Below are 20,694 nucleotides of genomic sequence, written 5' to 3'. Positions count from 1 at the left end.
TTAGATTTTTTTTTTCAAAGACAAGACTATATATTCTGTCTGTTGCTGCAATCTTCACGTCTTCAGCACCCGAGGCTGTGGCTAAAAATAGCAAGTTCTAGCCTGTCGGTATATGCGTGTGTGTTTCTATGGTTGTGGAGACAAATTACAGTTTGAAAACCATCACTGTGAGGACATTTTGGCAGGGTCCTCACAACTTCAAAGGGTTGTCTGGCGTTATTTGGTTTTATAGTTAAGGTTAGAATTAGGTTTTGGTTAGGTTAGGGTTGGCAGTAAACATTGATTTGTGATGGTTAGGGGCTAGTGAATGCACTGCAGCAATGACTGCCCTCACAAATACAAGAAGACCAACACATGGGTGTACGTTTTCCACAGCTGCTTGGCGCAAGGGTTGAATTGCAGCTGATGAGGTCCATATAAACTGTGAACATCTGTGAGAGCCCATTCGTACTATAAATTATAACAGGCTGTAGTGTGTGTATATGTGTCTGTGTGTCCTTGAATTTAGAGACCCACATCCTACTCTCCAAGTCGTGTAACAGGAATGCTGTATTTCTGCTGTTTACCCCAAGATTGCCACAACGAAAGCTAAAACAATCAACACCATGATAACTTCCCAGAGTTGTAAAACCCTGCCTGTGAGTATTAAAAAAAACATTTGGCATCTAATAAGTTTTTAAACACTTAAATCTGTTCTGTCAACTGGACTTACCAGATCATATTTCACTGTCTCACAGGAAATGAAAACAACACACTACCACTAACACAGCCCCTTGTGTCGTTTTAACACAACGCAAAAGTCTGTGCGAATACAACCTCGCTCCCTCCTCTGTTAGATCAGACCTTGTTCAGCGTCCAACCCCCAGTTGCATTCCACCCAAAGACTTGAGGGGCCCTCAGTGACTACCTGCCTGCCTCGCATGCTTTCTACCACACTCACAGACACGCACACATACAGTGCACACACACAAATGTCCCAACATATTCACACATACCAAGCTGATCTGTCCAAATTAATGTATTTATAGAAAAGTATTGTTTATCCATGCATGTTTGTGTAAGCATGTCCAAACTTCTTTATTCAGCTCATATCTAATGTAATTTTATAATATGCCGTATATTTTCAAGCTAAAGGCTGTTAGCAGTGTGACAGCAGACAGATAAGAATGTCAACTGTGTGTTGAACCCTCATGCAGCAAGCCTATACCATGTACAAAAGATGTATTAGATACACACAGGAGGGTGAGAATTAGTTGCAATAGGCTGGAGATAATTAGTGATATGCATGTGTACGTCTGTGTAAGTGTCCAGAAGGGAGGGAAGAGCCAACCTCTCCGTTACATTGTTTGGAGGTTAATCCAGGCAGGGGGTTTTGAAAAGCAGCCAGTATAGAAGCTAGGAAGGCAGCACAGAATACACACACATACACAGTGGATAAACGAAAACTATAATTACCACTTTTAAGGTGTATGTCTCTGTCAACCAGTAAAATTCAAAAGAAAGGGACAAATGTGAGGTCACTGACCTTGACCTATGACCACCAAAATCTAACCAGTTCTTCAAAGTGGACACTTGTGCCACATTTGAAGAAATTCTCTCAAGGCATTCTTGACATATTGTGTTCACAAGAATGGGCCAACTGGATGTATGAACTGATTGTATTGGGCAACCTGAAATCATTATGCCTCCATGCTGGCAGTGGCTGCAGCCAGAGGAATAATGATTTTGGGAGAGGAAAGGAAATCAAATGTTGTTTTACTGTATAACCTACTCAGCTCATGTTTTATTTCAGTTGGCTTCGGCTGGGGCGTACAAGTACTTCTACAATTAATTGTGATTTCTGTTTTTAAAATGCTAGTGACCATTCTTATTTTCTAACTCATCTAAAAATTCTGACTAAATTGTTGAAAAGAAATGTTCTGTCTTGATACAGTATCATGTGTCAATAAAGCACCCAGTCTGGGAGAAGTCTGAAACAGCAGGATGCAGAGATAAAGAGGCTAGTTTTACATATCTTTTGGTATATTTGGAAATATTGTTTGGTCCATTTGTCCAATAAAACTGATGTATAAGTTGATCAAATTCAATATCAAATTCACAGTGGAACAAAGAGAGGATGATAAAAGCTCACACTGGGGCACCATGAAAGATCAACACAAGCACAGGGACTGTACACAGCTATTTCACAATCACCAATATATCCTCTCTTTAAATCAATCTCTCTCTGTGAACAAAAAACCACGAGAAGCTGACAAAATTATACAAAATACCATACAACCAATATTCCAACTCCAGTGATTCCACTCAGCTTGCACATTAGGGAATGATAGGTGTACTATGGAACTAGTGTACCTGCTGTAGGTAACCCTTCCCTCTAGCCCTGAAAAACACATAGGAACAAGTCTATTTCAAACCTTAAAAATCAAAAGAAGAGACCATCCGCAGTTAAAGCTTTATGTTTAAAAATGTAGGGAATTATCTGTTAATTGCAACACCCAGGGTTTTACATGTGGCACACAACAGTGTCAGATGTATTCTCAGCTACTCGAAACACTCCATTTGGTTTATATGAGTGGGGAGCTCCTGGGTAGAGCACACAAGAGGCAGGACATGACATGGTCGTGTAGCCAGTGTGCAATCTGGTCATAAACAACCAAGTCGCTTGCTGTACTTTAAATTTGCCTGACGATTCTGAAGCCATATCCTAACAAAAGAAGTTCCTGAATCTCGTTGTGTCTCCGCTTTGATATTTTTGTTGGTATCTTCATTGTAAATGATCATTTCTCTTCACAATGAGATGTTTATATTCTTCTGGATTCATGTCAGTCATAATAGAACAGCATCAACATGCCCACTAGCTCTCAAGAGGGTCCACTTTGGCTCATTCAGACATTATGTGGACTTCGTACTAGGGAGCTGGCAGAGTCATGTCCTGTTAATGTCCAGGTCAACTGACTTAGACATTTGTGTTCTCACATACAGCTCCTCTGGGTTATGTCTAGATAATTTCAGGCCTCCAGTGCATGTCTGAAAAGGGCTTATCTATCTACATGAACACAGATGCTCCAAAGACTCTAGACAATTCCACAGCACTAGCCTCCAACTTCCGAAAGGAAGCTGTCTTCTTCCCACATGCTGCAGAGATGCTAATGCACCTTTTAACAAATCAACATGGTTATTGAAACAAGTGTTGGTTTGTTTTTTGGTTTTTTTTGTTGCTGTTTTTTGTATGATGTTCTCCTTGATTTCTAAAGCAAAAACAACACTGCAACTGCACCATGAAATAGAGAGGTCAACTGGCTGGCAGCCGGGCTTTCATGTCGTTGTGGTGAGCTTTATTTTGGCTACTGTAATCGAATTGCATTCTTGTTACCATTAAGTCTCTTCCTGAGCAAAAGAGAGTGTACGCAATGGTGGAGGGCAGGGGAGAGTGGAGCGAGAGCAGAGGAGCGCTCTGACAGAAGAATGCAAAAGGGAAATAAAGCTGAGGAGAAGAAAAACAAAGACCAGAGCAGGAGACAAAGACAGTGGGAGAAAGAAAATCAATATCTTGCCTTGAAGAGAGGCCCACACCAAAGGTGTAATTATGCTAATTACACAGGAGCAGGCCACGGAAATTTCACAATCAGGGGGGGAGACAAATTAAAAAGTCATGACTCCAAGATATAAAAACTCCAAACAAATTTATCCAGAAGGAGCTGTCCCATCTCACATTTTTGCCATTTGTATAAGAACACAACATGACATTAAGGCAACAAAGGCCTCTACATTAAGGCAGTTTTCTCATTCTGACCCTTTATACTGTTACTGTTCCAAAAAATATAACTTTATTTCTCCCTGGCATGTGGCCTATTCCTGGCTCTTTCACCTAAAAAGAAAACTTGGCAGTACAAGACTGGGACTAGTACAGTTTTATCCCATTTCAAAAGATGTGTACAAACCCTGTTTTTACGCAAGTTAGTGATGAAGGTTGCATGCTACGTGTAACTGAACAGACCCCTCTGGATTGAGTTGAATTGAAGTTACCCAAAGATGAAACACTTTTGGGTTGATTTCCTGGCAAAGAGACAGTAAATTACTTTAAACAAGAGAAATAAACCCTAGTGCTGCTCCAGCAGAGGGCTGTGAACTGTTTATGTCCAAGTTACTTTTTTTTGTTCCCCAGCTTCTGATGTTACTATTCTTCGGTGACCCCTAGTGAAGGCTATGATGATACCTTTTCTTTCGGAAAAAGTATCTGTATATTTAACAGGCAGCTCCCAGAGGGCTATTTGTGGAACAGTCCATATCCTCCGAAATCGTAAATCTCCTTAGCTAAATAAAAGAAATGGAAAGTGAATCCTTTCACAATGTCTGAACAATACCGCAGCCCAAGGGGACTGGGTATAGCAACTAGCTGGTCAGACTATATGCAGCTGTCAAACAACTATATGCACAGAGTGCTTTACATTGTGTGGGATTTAAATGTCCCCAAGTTTAGACGCCCACAGCCTTGAATAGAACGAAAAACCTACATCTCGCTTCACTCTGGTTACCATCATTATCCAGCCTTGACTGTTGCTGGCTTACAGCCTAAAAAAAAAACTAAATCTGACTTCTTCAAGACCTGCATCTGAAGACCATGTGACAGTGGTTGGAGCCTCAGTGCGACAGCTGCGGCACTAAAACCAAGTAACAACATGGCCACATGAGGGGTTGTGGTGGCATGCCATGCTAAATGCTGCAGCGTGCTGCAAGTCTTTTGAGATGCATTAAGTAATGAGGTAAAGAGGCAAGGGTGTGAATATAGCAAGATTAGCTTTAATAAATGCCACCACACCAAAGCACAACAACATTCCTGTCATAAGCAACTCTGAAACTGTCAACAGCTTTTTGCACTCGGCATCTTCAAAAAGGTTCCCTCCTCCTTTCAAAGATATCACCAGCAATGTCACAATGCTAATCCTTCCTATCAGCAGTCTTTTCCGAGAGTCTGTCTTGTTCAACATTATAAAGTCCCTGTTTGTCACAGCTACAGCCTGCCATGAAATCTGAAGGACAAGATGACAGCATCAGGTGACAGTCATTGCTGGCATGCTGTTATGGCATTGTCAGTGCTAGAAGTAATATGAGCAGTAAGGGCATGCAAACTACATTACACATCATGCTTAACATGCCAGTAACCACAACACACCAATTTGAGAAAGGAGAAAGGAAGAAAAGGGGTGAAAACTGGAATGAAAGCTGAGCTGGCATTTACTGGCAGGGATGCAGAAATCAAGGGTAATATCAAGAAGTGTCATCTGATTTCTTGTAGAGTGCCAGGTGATGAGTCAAGCACCACAAAAAGATGAAAGCTGAGGAGATGCTCATTCACCTGCTGTCAACACCAACACAATTCGGCATGGCATCACCCCAGAAAATGATTTTAAAAATATCTTTTGCCATGGCAAATGATACTGCACCATGTTGCCATCAAAGAGGTCTGTAACAGTCCAAAGGCAACCTCTGAATCAGGTGCTGACAGGAAAAAATCAAATCATCAGTCACCTTTATGAGCTGATACTATTTCCATCTGTGGCCTTTAGCCCATTTCATCCACCCTTTATTCCAAAGACAGCAACTGCAATTCAGGCACAGTAAGCAGTAAGAGAGGTGCCAAGGTAAGGATGAGTGTATGCAATACATTGGGCCTGAAATGAGGGGGAAAGACTGTTACAGGTTACAGGGGAAAGAAGGTTACAGCTGTAAAGCTTCTCACTCTTGTTGTTTCATCCTTCAATGGTGAGGGAGGAAGAAGAGATCTGATAACAAGAGGAAGGAAAGAGGAATGCAGGGGGGGGGGGGAAGCTTCTCTTGTGGAGCCATCTCCTTCCAGTGCCTTTGCTCCACTCTTCTGCAACACGCTGACATGCTAATCTGAGCGTGATACACAAACGACCACCAGGAAAGTGAACCTTTATTACAATCTGAATATTCGGACCATCTTTTTTATAGCATTTTACCAATGTTTCCTTGTCATTTTCTCTTATTCTTTCTTATACTTTCTAATTTCATTTTGCTCTCTTTTCTCTCTCACAAGCTTCTTATGCTCTGTTTTCATGTGTTCCCCCTCCCTTCTCCAGTCTTTGCCTTGACAGGGCAGGCAGCCTTGGTCTCAGAGGAATCCTTGCATCTACCCCTCCCTCTTCCTCTGCCTCCTCCTCCTACTCCCTGCCTCCATCACTCTCTCCTTCATTCCTAGTAAAAAAAAAGAGCCTGCCTGTACAGCACACACACGTAGACACATCTCAGCATTCTTCTCTATCCCTCCTGTCTCAGTGCCCAGTGTTGTGTGCCCACGCCGCCCGCGCCAACAGGTAAAGTGCAAATAATCACCTCAGCTAACGACCTGCACCAACTCAGATCAAACGAGATCATGGATTCTGGGTAAAAATATCTTGCGTATTTGGCAGCTATTCAAAACCATAGTACAAATGTGCTCTGTGTAGGGGTGAAGGTGGGGGCTAGGGGGGTACTGGAGGCTGGTGGCCAAAGATTTCAAGTCTTTAAAACATCTTAAAAGCATCAGATCCAATCTGCAGTGTCAAAAATGTTTTTAAAATGTGTTGTGTTTTGCATGGCTGTTGAAGGGCAAAGTGATTTCCTGTTTGTTATTCAAGAGTCATAATCGGAATCAGCTTTATCGGCCAGGTGTGTTGGACACACGAGGAATTTGACTCTAGAACAGTGGCTCTCAGTGTGCATGTACAATGTTCTGTAAAGCAGTGAATAGACAAGTAAACAATATAAGGCTGAACAAACAAAAAGGAAAGAAAAAGAATGGGGCTCTTCCTAAAGTCCACTGTCGTCTCCACTGTTCTGAGCATGTTCAGCTACAGATTGTTGTGACCACACCACATCGGATGAGACCGATGACCGTTGTGTCATCTGCAAACTTTAGGAGTTTAACAGAAGGGTGCTCCAAGGTGCAGTCATTGGCAGAGAGTACACACCCCTGGGGGGCACCGGTGCTGACAGTCCGGGTGCTTGGTTTTCCCTAGCTTCACCTGTTGCTTCCTGTTTGTCAGAAAGCTGGTGAGCCACTGACAAGTGGGGTCAGGCACAGTGAGCTGCGTCAGTTTGGAGTGGAGGATGTTGAACACTGAGCTGAAGTCCACAAGGGGCAAAGAGGAATGGGGACCAAAGTCACCTTCATAATAAAACATCTGAGGGGATGTGCAGTTGCAGTTGTGCTTGGTAATGGTAGATGAAAATGGGGAAAGTGATGACTTTGGGGGAATTACATGCAAGACTGGGGTGATGGATAGGTTGCCCCCAGATTTCACTTGGATCCCAACAGATGAATGGGGCACAAGTCTACACTCATTTCTGGCAAGGGAAAGCACCTCACCGCCAATCCAAACACACATACATTGAAGCAGCGGTGAATTTCACACACACAGTCAATTGCAATTACAAATTATGCAACAATCACAAACAAATATGGAGTGTTTTTTTTTTTACTTCGCACGAAGCTACTGCTCTCTTAATTCCATGTCATTAGCAAAAGCAGAGCCTCAGACCACAACCATGAGTCATCTGCAGGCCTCTTTATGTGGCTTTGCACAAAATCATACAAAGGTCCCACAAGCTGTCAGAGGCACAAACACACACACGAATGTCATCATCTTAGCTTACAGATACTTTCTGACAAAGGTTTCCTGCATCCCTTTTATTTGCTGTAAATTCTACACAGTGGAGAGATAGGAGGCAAGAAATCAGTAGATTTTATATGAAATTCTCCCTTTGAAGTGAGTGACGCGCTGCAAGTGAAAGAAAATAGCTGACATCAAAGAACAGCCCAGGTTCCTCAACGTTCCTCCTGTTTTTGTTTTTTTACATACTATGTTCAACTCCACTCTGCTAGAAAGGCTTAAGGTTTGCCGTCAGTGTGCATGAGGCAATCTAGAAAAGCTGTTACAGTTTAAAATTCATCCAAATAGGTTAAACTCATTACTTATTTCATACACAACAATATTAGAAAAAAAATGACTTTACTACCTCCCTCCTTAGCACTTATTTCCCTATGATACTATGACTATACATACCAATGCTTGTGTTTAAGTAACCTATGAATTACATTTTTTGGATATGCATATAAGACAAATGCCTAAATTTTAAAACTGAAAATGTAACTGCATCCAACGTGTCAGCTCTTTCAAGAAACGCATCATCTTATTTCAGTTTAATCAAGTTCAGAAGGCTGTCTTGGGAACTAAGCTGCAAGAAGTTTTTCACTCAATCTCCCCAGAAGGTTAAAACCTAACAAACTGCAAGCAAATATGACACCCCAGCTCATGTCTCATCTCTTCTGTTCCTTTTTAAAATTCTGGTCCCATGTGATACAAACAGAGGCAAAGGCCACCATCCTTCATGTACAAAGCTTCCTTCTTTCTTTCACTGTGTGTCTGCCTGTACTACAGCCAGGCTGCCCTTCGTAACACATGCCATTCCCATGCAATTCTCCCAGGCGTCAGCCAAACAAGACCCCTCTGTGATTTACAATGGAGGGCCCAACTTCATTATTAACTGGCTAGGCTCGCAGCCTGGCGGCTAGACCATTACCTCCACATGGGGTAGATGCCACAGTCAGTGGTTGGTCTGTCTGTGTGGTACAATAACATAAAAATGATAGATAAGGTATGTACAGAAATCACAAAGTCCCCGGTGTTCCAGGCACAATGCTAAACATTAGCTTTGTGGTAGAGATGCACCAACTAAAATTAATTTATTTTTTTTTTAATGCTGCCCTGCCGATTCGAACTTTGGCTGATTCCGATTTTCTTTTTTTATAAGAACTGTAATTAAAAACATACACATGCATTTTTTTAAGTTTCTCTCTCACTCCTTTTTTTTTAACAAACCTCCAACTAAAACTACTGTGTCTCTAAATCTCAGTGGCACTGAACCAGAAATCTCAGAGATCGGCTGGTCGCCGCTAAAAACCAACCACTTCACATTTTTGCCGATCGATCAGTGCATCTCTACTTTGTGGATGGCCTATTATGTTTAAAACAAAACTGATCATTTAATGTTGTTATTTGGAAAAGCGCACACATATGAAACAAAATATGTCATATGGTGAACACATTCAAAGCATATTATACTACAATGAATGTATGATTTTTTTTTTCCCCAAATAAGATGCTGGAAGTCAATCTGCTACACTCTAACCAGTATACTACGTAAGAAAACAAATCCCTTAACCCACAATATTGGTGCCATTTACACAGAGGTTCATACTACACTTCACTACAATAATGTTACATTTCAACCGGCACTTGCATAGCACACCCAGTGCTATGCAAATGAGGTAACTAAAATTGAGTTTTATGGGCAAATAAATGATCTTGTTGGGTTGAAAAGTGGTTTTAGCCTGGCCATTTAGGCACTTCTCCTCTGGCATCAAATCCTCCACAAGCCCTGGCACAGACCTCACCCACAGCAGTTGGCAAGTTAAGCAATGGCCATCTTACTGATTACAGAATTGGGAGCACCTCTGTGTTTCTAAAAGACAGTTTGGCTTTAGTTTAAAAACCTACTAAAACCCCAATCTGCTCCTTCCTATTTTTGTCCTCTTGGTATATCCCCGGAGGGCACTGGTTCAAATTCATTAGTGCTCTTTTATCTCCATGAACATGGGAGACCCTCTGCTCTCCATCTACCTCCTGTTTCTAAGATGTAGTCTCCACCACCCCCACCCACTCCTCACCCCAACACTTACTACTTTCAGCTCTCTCACTGTCCTTTCTGATTTCATTGTTTCTGTCTCACCCTTGTTTTCCACTCTACTAACCCAAGGGCAAGTATGGTGGCAAATCCCCCATTTCTATGCCAGACCTGCTTTTGTCTTCCCTTCTGTCCCTATGTTTTTAGCCCTACCTCCACCCCGTAGAGATTACAGATTGGGGGCTGTAATATAACAAATGTCATATGGGTTGCCTTGTGTGTGTGCATGTGTGTTCGGAGGGGAATGGAGGGGGTGGGAGGAGAAGGAAGAAATTTGGGTGGATTTATTTCCAGATACCCCCCACCTATCCCTTTGGCTAGAAGACTGAATCACAGCAGTGGGCAGGGAGCATCCTTGCCAGGCTCACTTTTTAGCTTTGTAGCTGACACTTTTATTTAGAATAACTTATAATGAGCATGGAAATACTGAAGATGGTGCTCTTAGCTCAAGATCAGTTACTGTGCATTGCTAGCATCAGGTTTTGATAACTCTTACCACTAGATATCCTGTTTATCTGAGGATAAAGCACTAGAATTTTCTACTGCATTACTGCGCTATGATTTTGTCAAGTACAATTCTCTTTCTGCTTTCAGACAGTTCCTGCTGTCTTCATCTAGGTGTATACAGTATGATGTCTCTCCATCTCTGAAATGCATTTGTCTTCTGGTTCCCACTTGGTGGCATCAGGCTACAAGCATAATCAGCACCAGCTTCCTGCTTCCCTTTGTGTCAACACTATCCCCTCAGATCAATGGCAAATAGACAGAGTCTGATAACAACCACATCTATTTCCCTTTAAAAAACCATCTACTTTACTTCAACTCTGCCTAATTTTCTCTTTCACCAGATATAACAGGTGGCTGCTTACATTTTACACTTCATACTGGAGGGATTTAATCAACAATCTCAGGATGTGCAGGTAAGTGGTTTAGCAGAAATTCCCACAAGATTTGTGGCTACTGATAAACAAAACTTACTATTGCAGAGAATGTATGGTTACAAAACAATCGCTCAAAGGCAAAATGCCCACTAAGAGTTTTTAATTGGATTCCCTTCTTTGTGTTGGCTAGAGCGACAAATTGGCTTGTTCCACTCATGTCATAAACATGAGTGGAACAAGCAGTCATCAGAATGTCACACATGCTTTATAACAATGGGACTTCCCACATGAATCCTGAAACATGAAATGCAGATGCAACTGCAGTGACCGTCTCAGAGCAGAGGGTTGATAAGTCTCCACGACTGTGTTTACATGCCACTCCTGAAACTTGTTGAATCAGCTGTCCCACTGTCTAGTGACCACCTGGCCAAGCATCTCCACAGCCAAATCAAATAACAGTGTCAGTCACCTTTTAAAAGACTTGAAAGCGTTCTAAAAAATAATTTATTGTACATTTACATGTGTTTACAGTATTAAGGGTGCAGGAAAATGTTGATACACTTGAGTATCACAATATTACATTTTAAGATGCTGTACTGATTCTCAAAAACACAGTACTGATTTCTAATTAACAGTTCACATGCCAAGTAGTGCTATGTTGTTGGATGTTACAAATGCAAATAGAAATCTTGTTCTGATGGCATGAAAAGTAAATTGTTTTACAGGAGATTTTATGCATATGGTGGTGTGCACCTTATTTTAAGACAGTGTTTCTAAAATTTGATTTAAAAAACAATATATTGCCTTGTTTACAGTATCACAATATATCAAATCGTAACCCCTATATCGTGATATGAATCGTATCACCACATTCTTGCCAATACACAGCCCTAGTACACTATGTGCGAAAGAAATTCACAGGAGCATTTCTTAATACATACAACTGCATTTTGTAAAGCAGTCTTTTACATCCATCTTCATCTCAAAAAGCAACTGGCAAAGAAACAACTAAATTGTCAACTTCTCAAAAAAAGAAAACACCAAGTTACCCACTGACTTTCCTGTCAGCTGGAAAACAGCGTAGAGTGCCTGTCTCCATGTACACACAAATGCCACCTTCCATCTACCCAGGGGCTGAGGAAGGATTTACTCTCTCCATCGTGATGCGCTTGGCAAAGCTTTCTTCCCTGTCTGTTAGACAAACTTGTGATGCACATTGAGAAAGTAAGATGAAACTCAATGCATTTTGCCTCTGGTGCCTTCTCTCCATATCCTCTTTTACGCATCACTAGTATGCTGTAATGTGTGTGTCTATCCTAAAGTACATAGGCTTTGTTTCTATTTTACTGAAAGATGAGGCAGCATCCCATTTGAAAAAGCTCTCAGTTAATTACTGAGGATGCCTACTGACTGGACTTTTTGGTGGAGGAGTTTTCTTGTGGCGGTAGAATTTTTTTATACAAAATAAATTACTCAATTCACTGTCCGATGCATGGATGTACATTAAGGTCAGATCTATTTAGCAAACTGCTGCCCAGAATGAGGAAAAAAGAACCCAGTAGGACAAGCCACATAAAGGTGAGATTTGCACTTTATTGTAAGTGTTTTCCAATATTGTGGTCTATGTTCACAAGAGAAAAGACTGTCTCAATGAAGTGGCTGGTTTCACATAGCCTAATGTTATGCGAGTCCTGTTTGTTTACCCATCTCTGTAAAGTGCAATGCACAACCATTTACTGACCGTCTCTGTGACATGCATCCATCTGAACGGGACTAGGAAGCCAACAAAAATGCATGGGGAACACATTTCAGTGATGAATTATAAATAAGAGGAATCATTTGCAGTGCAAGCAGGCACACATTAAATGCAAAGTAGCAACATGTGTTGTGGTTAAATGACAGAAGCTTCATTTTGTTGGTAAACTAGGTGATAAGGATGTCTCTGAAGAAAAAATATCCTATAAGAGCATTGATCCAATAGAAATGCAAGTGTGCTGCCTGTCTCCTTATTCTGACAAATCCATATGGCAGCCCTATATTTTTTATCATCATTTTAAAATATTGCATCATATGCAGCTGTCTTTTAATGATTTTTAAATACTCAAAAATATGTTCCTGTCACTCGTTTGCATTTAAATACTAATGTTAATGCGGTTGAAATCATCACTAAAATTCATGCTACTTGATTTTCTGACAGTCTAGGCTTCTTTTTTTTTTTAAAGAAAGAAAAAGAATGAATAGTCAAATGATCACAATAAGAGCTGAATGACAGTCAACTGACAAAAACCTTAGTCAGGTACAACCCTAGAATCAACAGTCACTGCCTCAGAAACCCCAACCTGGCATGGCAGCTTATATTAAGATGCACTGGCAGCCATTTTCTATGGTTAAGTGGTCCACATAGTAAATCTGCACCATCTCTCATAAAACGGGATGCTTTTTCCTTGATGCATAGGGATGAACAATCAGCCTGTCAGGCGGATAGTTACTCCTTCTTAACCCAGCTAGGGCTGAGTGATGCAACAGTACAGCAGGCCACCTCCCATTCATTCTCCTCCCTGCTTAACTCTCCCTCTCCTTGCTTCTGCTCATCTCTCTTTCTCTCTAGCCTCCTACTTCTTGCATATTCCCTCTCTTGATTATTCTCTTTCCTCTCTTCATCCCCCCTCCAGTCTCTACTTCTATTCACTGGATCCCTCTCCTTCACCATCTCTATATCTCTACTTCCCAGAGGCCCATGTTTCCTTGCTTGCATTACACACAATTACTTCCATCCATCAATTACCTTCCTACTGCTCTTTAGCTACCCCACTTCCCTTTCTCTGCTCTATGACAGCAACCCCTGCTCTCCCGCATACACAGCTTTCTTTGCAACCCCCACCTCTCACCCCATGGAGCAGCTGAGTGTACATCCCCACACTCTTGTCCTCCTTCTCCCCCTACCACTTCGCCTGAAAACCCACCCCTCCTGTAGCCCTCCCTCATACCAGATGTCCCCAATTAAAGAGGGTCTGCTTATGTGGGGAGGGCAGGAACAAAAGAACAGGGTGGTGGGTTGGGGGAAGCGGAGCGATTTGACTCGGGGGCGGGGGATCATCTGAATGGGCCAAGCCATCTTGCCCTGGGATTTCTGTGTGTGCACAATAAACACCATAGGATTAACAGCTTTTAGTACACATATACAACAAAACCACTCATCTATCTTATAACCATTTCACATGGAGATAACCTGTGAAGAGCTCGGGTTTGGTGTGACTTCTGTTGTGGAAAAAGAAGGTGTGTCCTAATAGCCCAGTTCACTGGTGAGGAGTGTGAATAAAGGTCAAAGACACCTCTGTCTTTGTGAGATTTATTTTTTGCAAGCAAGGAGCAATCTACAACAGCATTCAGAGAGATTTGCTGTACAGAAGCTTAAAAAGGAAAAAGAACTCCATCATACAGTATATATACATAGGTCTCACGTACAAGTTTCAGGAAGGATTAGATAAAAGGCACCTGTTCTGATTACACACATACACACACACTGAAATTAGTCTTTGTCTTGAGATGGTACAAGATGGTACTCAGAATCAGGGAGTGCATACTTTCTCAAGTACAGTTTGTGCTATTCTGTGTGGACAGAGTTCACCACATGTTTAAAGCATATTAGATTAGATTAGATTAGATTAGATTCAACTTTATTGTCATTACCCATGTACAAGTACAAGGCAACAAAATGCAGTAGCTGTGAATACTGAATATTGGTTCTTATGAAGATCAGACAATGCTCTGCTGATTGAAAATATTACCACATGCTTTTACTTTATAGTAGCTACTTCAAATATGTGTATATTAGCTGAAGACACACGGTTCCTTTTCAACCTTAAATTCAGCTTTCTTCATAGGATAGGCAGACGATGGAATAGGACTCTGAAGTCAAAGTCACACTAATCTTTCATACAGTAACTGAATAAATTGGAAAAGCTGCCAAACTGTTCTTAAATACATTACTGTAATCATTGCTACATTGACATAGATGCTTTTCGGAACAGGTACAGTGAATGAGCATGAAATGTTTGGTACGTTGGTCAAGAACACTTAAATAAGACTCCTGCTGATGCACAGAATGGCTAATGCAACGATAAGACAAGTGACCATCGTAACTTTATCATGGCAGAGCATTCAAAGGTTTATCGCTTCACATGACTCCATGAGCGGCTCAAATTACAGTGTATGCACAAACAAATATTTTTGGAAACTATTCCACTCTAGCATATCCTGCTTCACAAGTCCTACACACTTCATACAGGTGGCAGAACAAGCTAATGCTGACCATCTGACTAAAAGAAAAAAATTTAAATTAGTTACTGCAACCTGTTTGAATCCTTCAAGCATGAAAATGGGGGGTCCTTAGCTCTTGCCCCCCACTATGACATTTCTGCAACCACACAGAGGTCAAACAGCCAGAGCACAGGGCATCTCCCCCTGCCAGACCTAGTTTGCAAAGAGGAGGAGGCAGACGCCCCAAGGGGAGCTTTTGTGTATCAGTCTGGGGGATACAAGTTGGTAATCACACTTAACGTAGGAACAACCCAAAGGCTGAAGACATCCAGAAGTGATGCAGACAGCAAGGCCATTTAATTCCTGTCCTAGACTGGGTGATAATTACTTCCCACCAAGAAAAAACAGGTCACATTAACTCCATAACTATAAAGAGCATGGGACCAGGCCAGAGGGAAAGGAGAGTGAATGGGTGTTTGTTTGAATACTCTGTGTTGGGAATGTTTCCTCTTGAGCTTTAGCAAAGTATGCACCATGTTTGTTCAAGTGCGTTATATCTTGAGGGAGGCAGACTAGAGTGAATGAGGGAGTAGAAGGCATCAACAGAAAGTCTGCTCCTGCTCATCGTCAAAAGCAGATTACTGTCATTTCATCAGAAGGAGCTGGAGCGAATCATTTTTGTACAACCTGGAGGTACCAAGGGAATGGGCAGGAGGGTGGGGAGGTGACAGCGTGCCGATGTATCCCTTGTGGCTTTACTAGATAGTCTGGCAGGGATTAGTGTGTTTATGTGTGATGGACTAGCTTCACTTTTGTACACAATAAACTGGTGAGTGAAATTCCCTGTTCAGGACCCCTTTTCACATCTGGGCAAAAAAGGCAACAAAGGCATGAAACATATTAGCACTACACTAATGACATATTTTAGATCTGATAAAAGACTTACAATTGTATCCAATATACATAGTCCACCTAAAAAAAAAAGAACATTTGGCTCCAATCAGGATCCATATGCAAATTAGTTTAAAGCTAGGTGAAGAAAAGAGGAACAGAGAAAGAAAAACAAACAAAGCAGAGAAAGTGTGGTGCAAGAGAAAGAAATTTTGTGAAGGAGACGCAGAGATGAAGAAAAACCAAGACTAGCCAGTGCTGGAGGAGCCTGACAGTCAGCCAAGATGAAAGGTGGACTCAGCCAGCCCTGCTGACTTCATACACCTTATCAAGGCCTCATCTTATCTAGCCCCTACCTCTCAGCCTGCTTCATCTGGGCTTAGTTTGGAGCACTGACCTTTTGAGTTCAGGGGAGTTGGTGTGTAAATAGAAATTTTGGTTGCTGCCAGTAGGGTCATGGCCATATCTCACCGCCAACAAGGTCTGCTGAGGACAGGACTGTCAATTTTCAGACCCATTGCATCCAGCAGGGCTGTCTGATTGAGAGGTCAGTACTTCCTCTGCCAGCCACCAGTCTCATGTTTCTCCCCCTATGGCCATGGCAAAAATGTAGGACTGTGGAGTGACAGACCGGAAGTTAAACCTTGATGATGAGAATCATTAAATTGTGATGACTGCAACTGGTTGGGTTTCGTCTTTGAGTGATAGCTATTTATGTCTTGACAAACAGTTAAAAGTTCTGCTATTGTTATGCTAAGCGCCTTCCAGTGATGGGAACCGAAATTCAAAATAGGAGGCCTCACTGGCTTTAAGGGATTGACTAATGCATGCAATAGTTAGCAACATGCATTCCCTACTGAACTACAAACAAACCTTCTCGTTACAAATTATTTACTTGCTTTGTCAAATTCACAATAATCATGTACAGCACAAGTTGAGTTTTGTCTTGAAGCAGAAAGTCAGATTGTGAAGGTAAACAGAACTTTTGAGGGTAACTCCAACCTGCAGAGGCTAACACTGAAAAGTCTAAAGGTGACGGCTTTCCAAATTCAAAAACACACAGCATGTACTGTATCTGTACAATCCCATACACTAAATGAATATAGAGGAAAATGGTAAATGGACTGTATTTATATAGCGCTTTCTCACAGTGTGTTACACTGGCCAAAGCGCTTTACAGGAGATCATACACCATTCACCCATTCACACACACATTCACACACCGATGACGAGAGGCTGCCGCACACTGGCGCCAGTCGAACCACCGGGAGCAATTTGGGGTTCAGTGTCTTGCTCAGGGACACTTAGGCATGCGGGGAGACCGGGAGTCGAACCACCAACTTGCTGGTTAGAAGACGACTGCCCTACCTCGTAAGCCACAGCCACCCAGGAGGAGCTGAAGCAGGGCAAAACATACTGTAAGGCTGCACTAGCATGTAACATGGAACAGAACAAATGCCAAAAGCACAAAGAGTAGTTTGCATTATGCAGTCTATTCAATGCTTCTTGTTTTGTTGCTCTATATTAAGGTTTGGTAAAAGCAAAATTCTGTGTTTAAAAGCTCTGTCAAAAGAAGAATGTTTCAGGCTTGAGGACTGCAATAATTATGTTTCATACTACTCACTTCACTGCAAAGACGTCAGTCCTATTCTCATTGTTGCCAATCACTGCTCTTGAAAACAACCACCGCTCACCACATAACTACAATTCTAATGCATGTTTGTTGTTTAATCATTTATTTGACAAGCCTGTATTTGCATTTCTGAAAATATGGGAGTGTGTCAAAAGGTTAACTTTCAACTGTAGTCCCTGAGGGACATTAATGGAGTATCACTGATATTCTTTAGCAGTGTATGAACAGTACATAACAGCTGCACAAGTAAATAAAGTCACCAAATATTATGGAAAACCAAGGCTACAAACAGTTGCAGTTTTATTAAAGCAAATGAGTTTCTGTATTCCAAATGACACCGTGCCAAGTTCTCGTGGCTTAAAAGTACAGTATGTGACAGAACAGCATCATAAACCATTGTTAGTCTTGCCATTTCATCTAACTGCCATATCATGAGACACAGCGAAAGCTTAGATATTTTTATACATGTGCAACCATGTTGTAATTGGGATGAACTTCCTGGTACGTACAAAACGAATGTTATTCTTAGAAGTGTTGCTTTCACTGAGTGTTTCCCCAGCCTGTTTATGCAGCATAAAAGAAATGTGAATGACAAGGGATGGCTAATCCACAAATCAAAGAAGAGAGGAGGGGACACTTTACAAAACACACTGCCTCCTGCCTTTACAGCCATACTAATTGCACCTCATGTCACTGGAAGAGCACTGATTTAGCACTCGCAGCAAATTAAAATGACTAAACACAATTAGCTGTGAGTGCAACAGCGCCTCTGCAGAACGCACATTTCTCTCTTTCTCCCTGCGATAACAGACACTTCAGAGCAGCTGTTATTAACTGTGTTGTTGTGTCAAGTGCAATGCAACTAATTGCAAAGCACTTGATGCCACCAAAATGCTCCTAATTTGGATTTGAATAAAATGAAGAGGCCACAGGGTGGTAAAACAGTAGGCGACTGTGAAATTGTAGGCCTGAAAGCCTTGAACAAAGGGCTAGGCATGTACATAAAGCAAATGTGGTCCATTTGTTGATTAATGTTTTGGTCTTGCTACGACTGTTAAATGCTTTATACTGTTTGGTTAGACCATGGCATGAAATAAAATAACTGAATAATGAAATATAACAGAAACTGAGGAGATAAAAGTTAATTGATTTTAGCAAAGTTGATCAATCATAGCTACAGTACATCATCCAAAATAAGCATTTATGTGATTTAATTTCATAACCGTATGTGTGACTTTTGTAAATGGCAGAAATCTGATTTTGACATTTGAAAATGTTTCGCTAGTTGTCAGTTTCAATGCAACACCTGGAAATTCTCTAATAGTAAAAAAGCTCTGTTTGCTTTGCCTCTGTAAAATCTGTTAATATCCAATTGCCCAAAGCACAAAATCTATATCAAGCAGTCAGCCAGTTGACACCTTCTGAACCGTCTTCAAACACACAATGCTGAACAGCGTGCAGTCAGTGTGTCAGGCCTGTAGCTATCTAGAATCTACCTCTCTTGTTCCCTTTGATCCTGCCAAAAAATAGTTACTGTTGAAGTAGGGGAAATAAAAGAAAACAGCTCAGAAAGTAATAATTGCAAATGAAATGAATTCCAAAACTCTGAGGAGGACACTTCTCCAAGACCTTTACTTTGGGGAAGGGGGCATCATATCCAGGGCACAATTCAATTAGCTTTTCTTCCAAGTGTATGGAGAGGAGCTCCGGGGAGAAATCAAAAGTTTTGTCCAATAAAAGAAGTTTTCAGGGATGTAATGTTCTCATTGCCCCCTCCTCCTCTGCTATTCATTACCACTACTTACAGCTGCCACTCACAAATGCATCAATATGCAATTTTTACAGATGAATAAATCGATTAAAAAAATTAAATAAAATACCTCGCTGATACTGCTGTAACAGACATGACGATCACGTTTACTCGACCGCGCCTAGCGGCTTATCCCTAGCATTTTCATTGCCTTTGTCTTTCTTGCCCAGTTATTTGACAGTGATCAAGGTGATAAATTGTTCAATTAAAGCAACATTTAGAATCGAAAATGAACAGCCTGTTATACCTGTTGTCCAGTTACTCTGAGGAACAAGACTCCTTCTTGTTACTGACAAATCAACGCATGACTCTCTTCATAAGACAAATGGGTTTATTTAAATAAGCTTGCAGGGTGACTGAAAACTGGAATGAAAGACTGATGAGTTGGAGATAAACAAAAAGTGAATTTCTATTACAAATAGAAATGTGTTGTTTCAACAACAGTCAAACAGCACTGAATACATATTTATTCCCCCACCAGGTTGGAGAAAGCTTGATTTAAAGCAGATGCAAAACATGCACTAAATAGCACTAACTAGTTGGCGTCACTGAATTACTTGTCCTTCAACACAAGCCTCAATGCAATAAACATCTTCCAGCTGGATTTCGTGCTGCTTTTCTGTGGCTGACCCTGACCTCTGAACTCTGTAAATTTCAAAATACTGCTGCTATTTTTATTAACACTGGGAACAAAAACACCAGTGTTTGAACTCGTCCGTTCTTTTTTTGGCTTGCAGTTGCCATTGGGGTGAGATGGTGGAGAGGGAGGAGTGGGTACATGTTGCCCAGGGAAGGTTCGGCCTTAAATCTTCTGATAAAAATAAGGATCCATTGTAATTCAGATTGGACTCACTTGACTCACTGTAGCCTGCCTTAGCAAAAAAAAAGAAGAAGAAGAAAAGCAGGGCCATAGCCTGGAGCTGTATCTAAACTTTCCAACATAATCAGAGGAAAGTTACTTCTCAAGGCAGAAGATTACCCTTAGGTAAAAAGAAGTAATAAATTAAAAGGATATTGTATAAACATCAGAGAACTTGCTTGAGCTGTAAGTCCTTCCAATTATGATCATCTAAACACAAAGCTTAGTATTACATACTATAGACACACAGCAACACTGTGGTGGTTTTGTATGTACTACACCCCCCCAACATAATGTATGGGAATATTTCAGTGACTTCTTAGAATTTCCTCTCCCTTAAGCTATTGCTTAAAATGATGCTCTCTATGTAGACTGAAAGTTGTTTTGCCTCGATATTTTCAAATGCAAATTCTCACCACAGTGGAGGTTCAGTGCTTGATCTGCATTAATACACACTCACAATCCAAATAATTAAATGCAATCTGGATTCCATATAGCACATTAAATGAAATTTAAGATAGCATACACCTTATAAGAAAATGGATAAAAAGGTCCCCCCTAAAACACACACAGCACAATATATTTTTCCTACCAGAGAGGACTACCTGCA

At 41.2% G+C, this 20,694-nt stretch overlaps 1 protein-coding gene across 19 annotated transcripts in view; it reads right to left on the bottom strand.

The window, feature by feature from the left end:
• The window catches only part of ptprsa (protein tyrosine phosphatase receptor type Sa), a 218,987-nt gene that overhangs the window by 143,411 nt on the left and 54,882 nt on the right, over positions 1-20,694 (bottom strand). The window lies entirely within an intron of this gene.

The sequence above is a fragment of the Monopterus albus genome, unplaced genomic scaffold (assembly GCF_001952655.1).
Source record: "Monopterus albus unplaced genomic scaffold, M_albus_1.0 scaffold31.1, whole genome shotgun sequence".
NCBI classification, from domain to species: domain Eukaryota; kingdom Metazoa; phylum Chordata; class Actinopteri; order Synbranchiformes; family Synbranchidae; genus Monopterus; species Monopterus albus.
The sequence above is the reverse complement of the archived record's forward strand: the minus strand, read 5'-3'. Positions and strand labels throughout refer to the sequence as shown.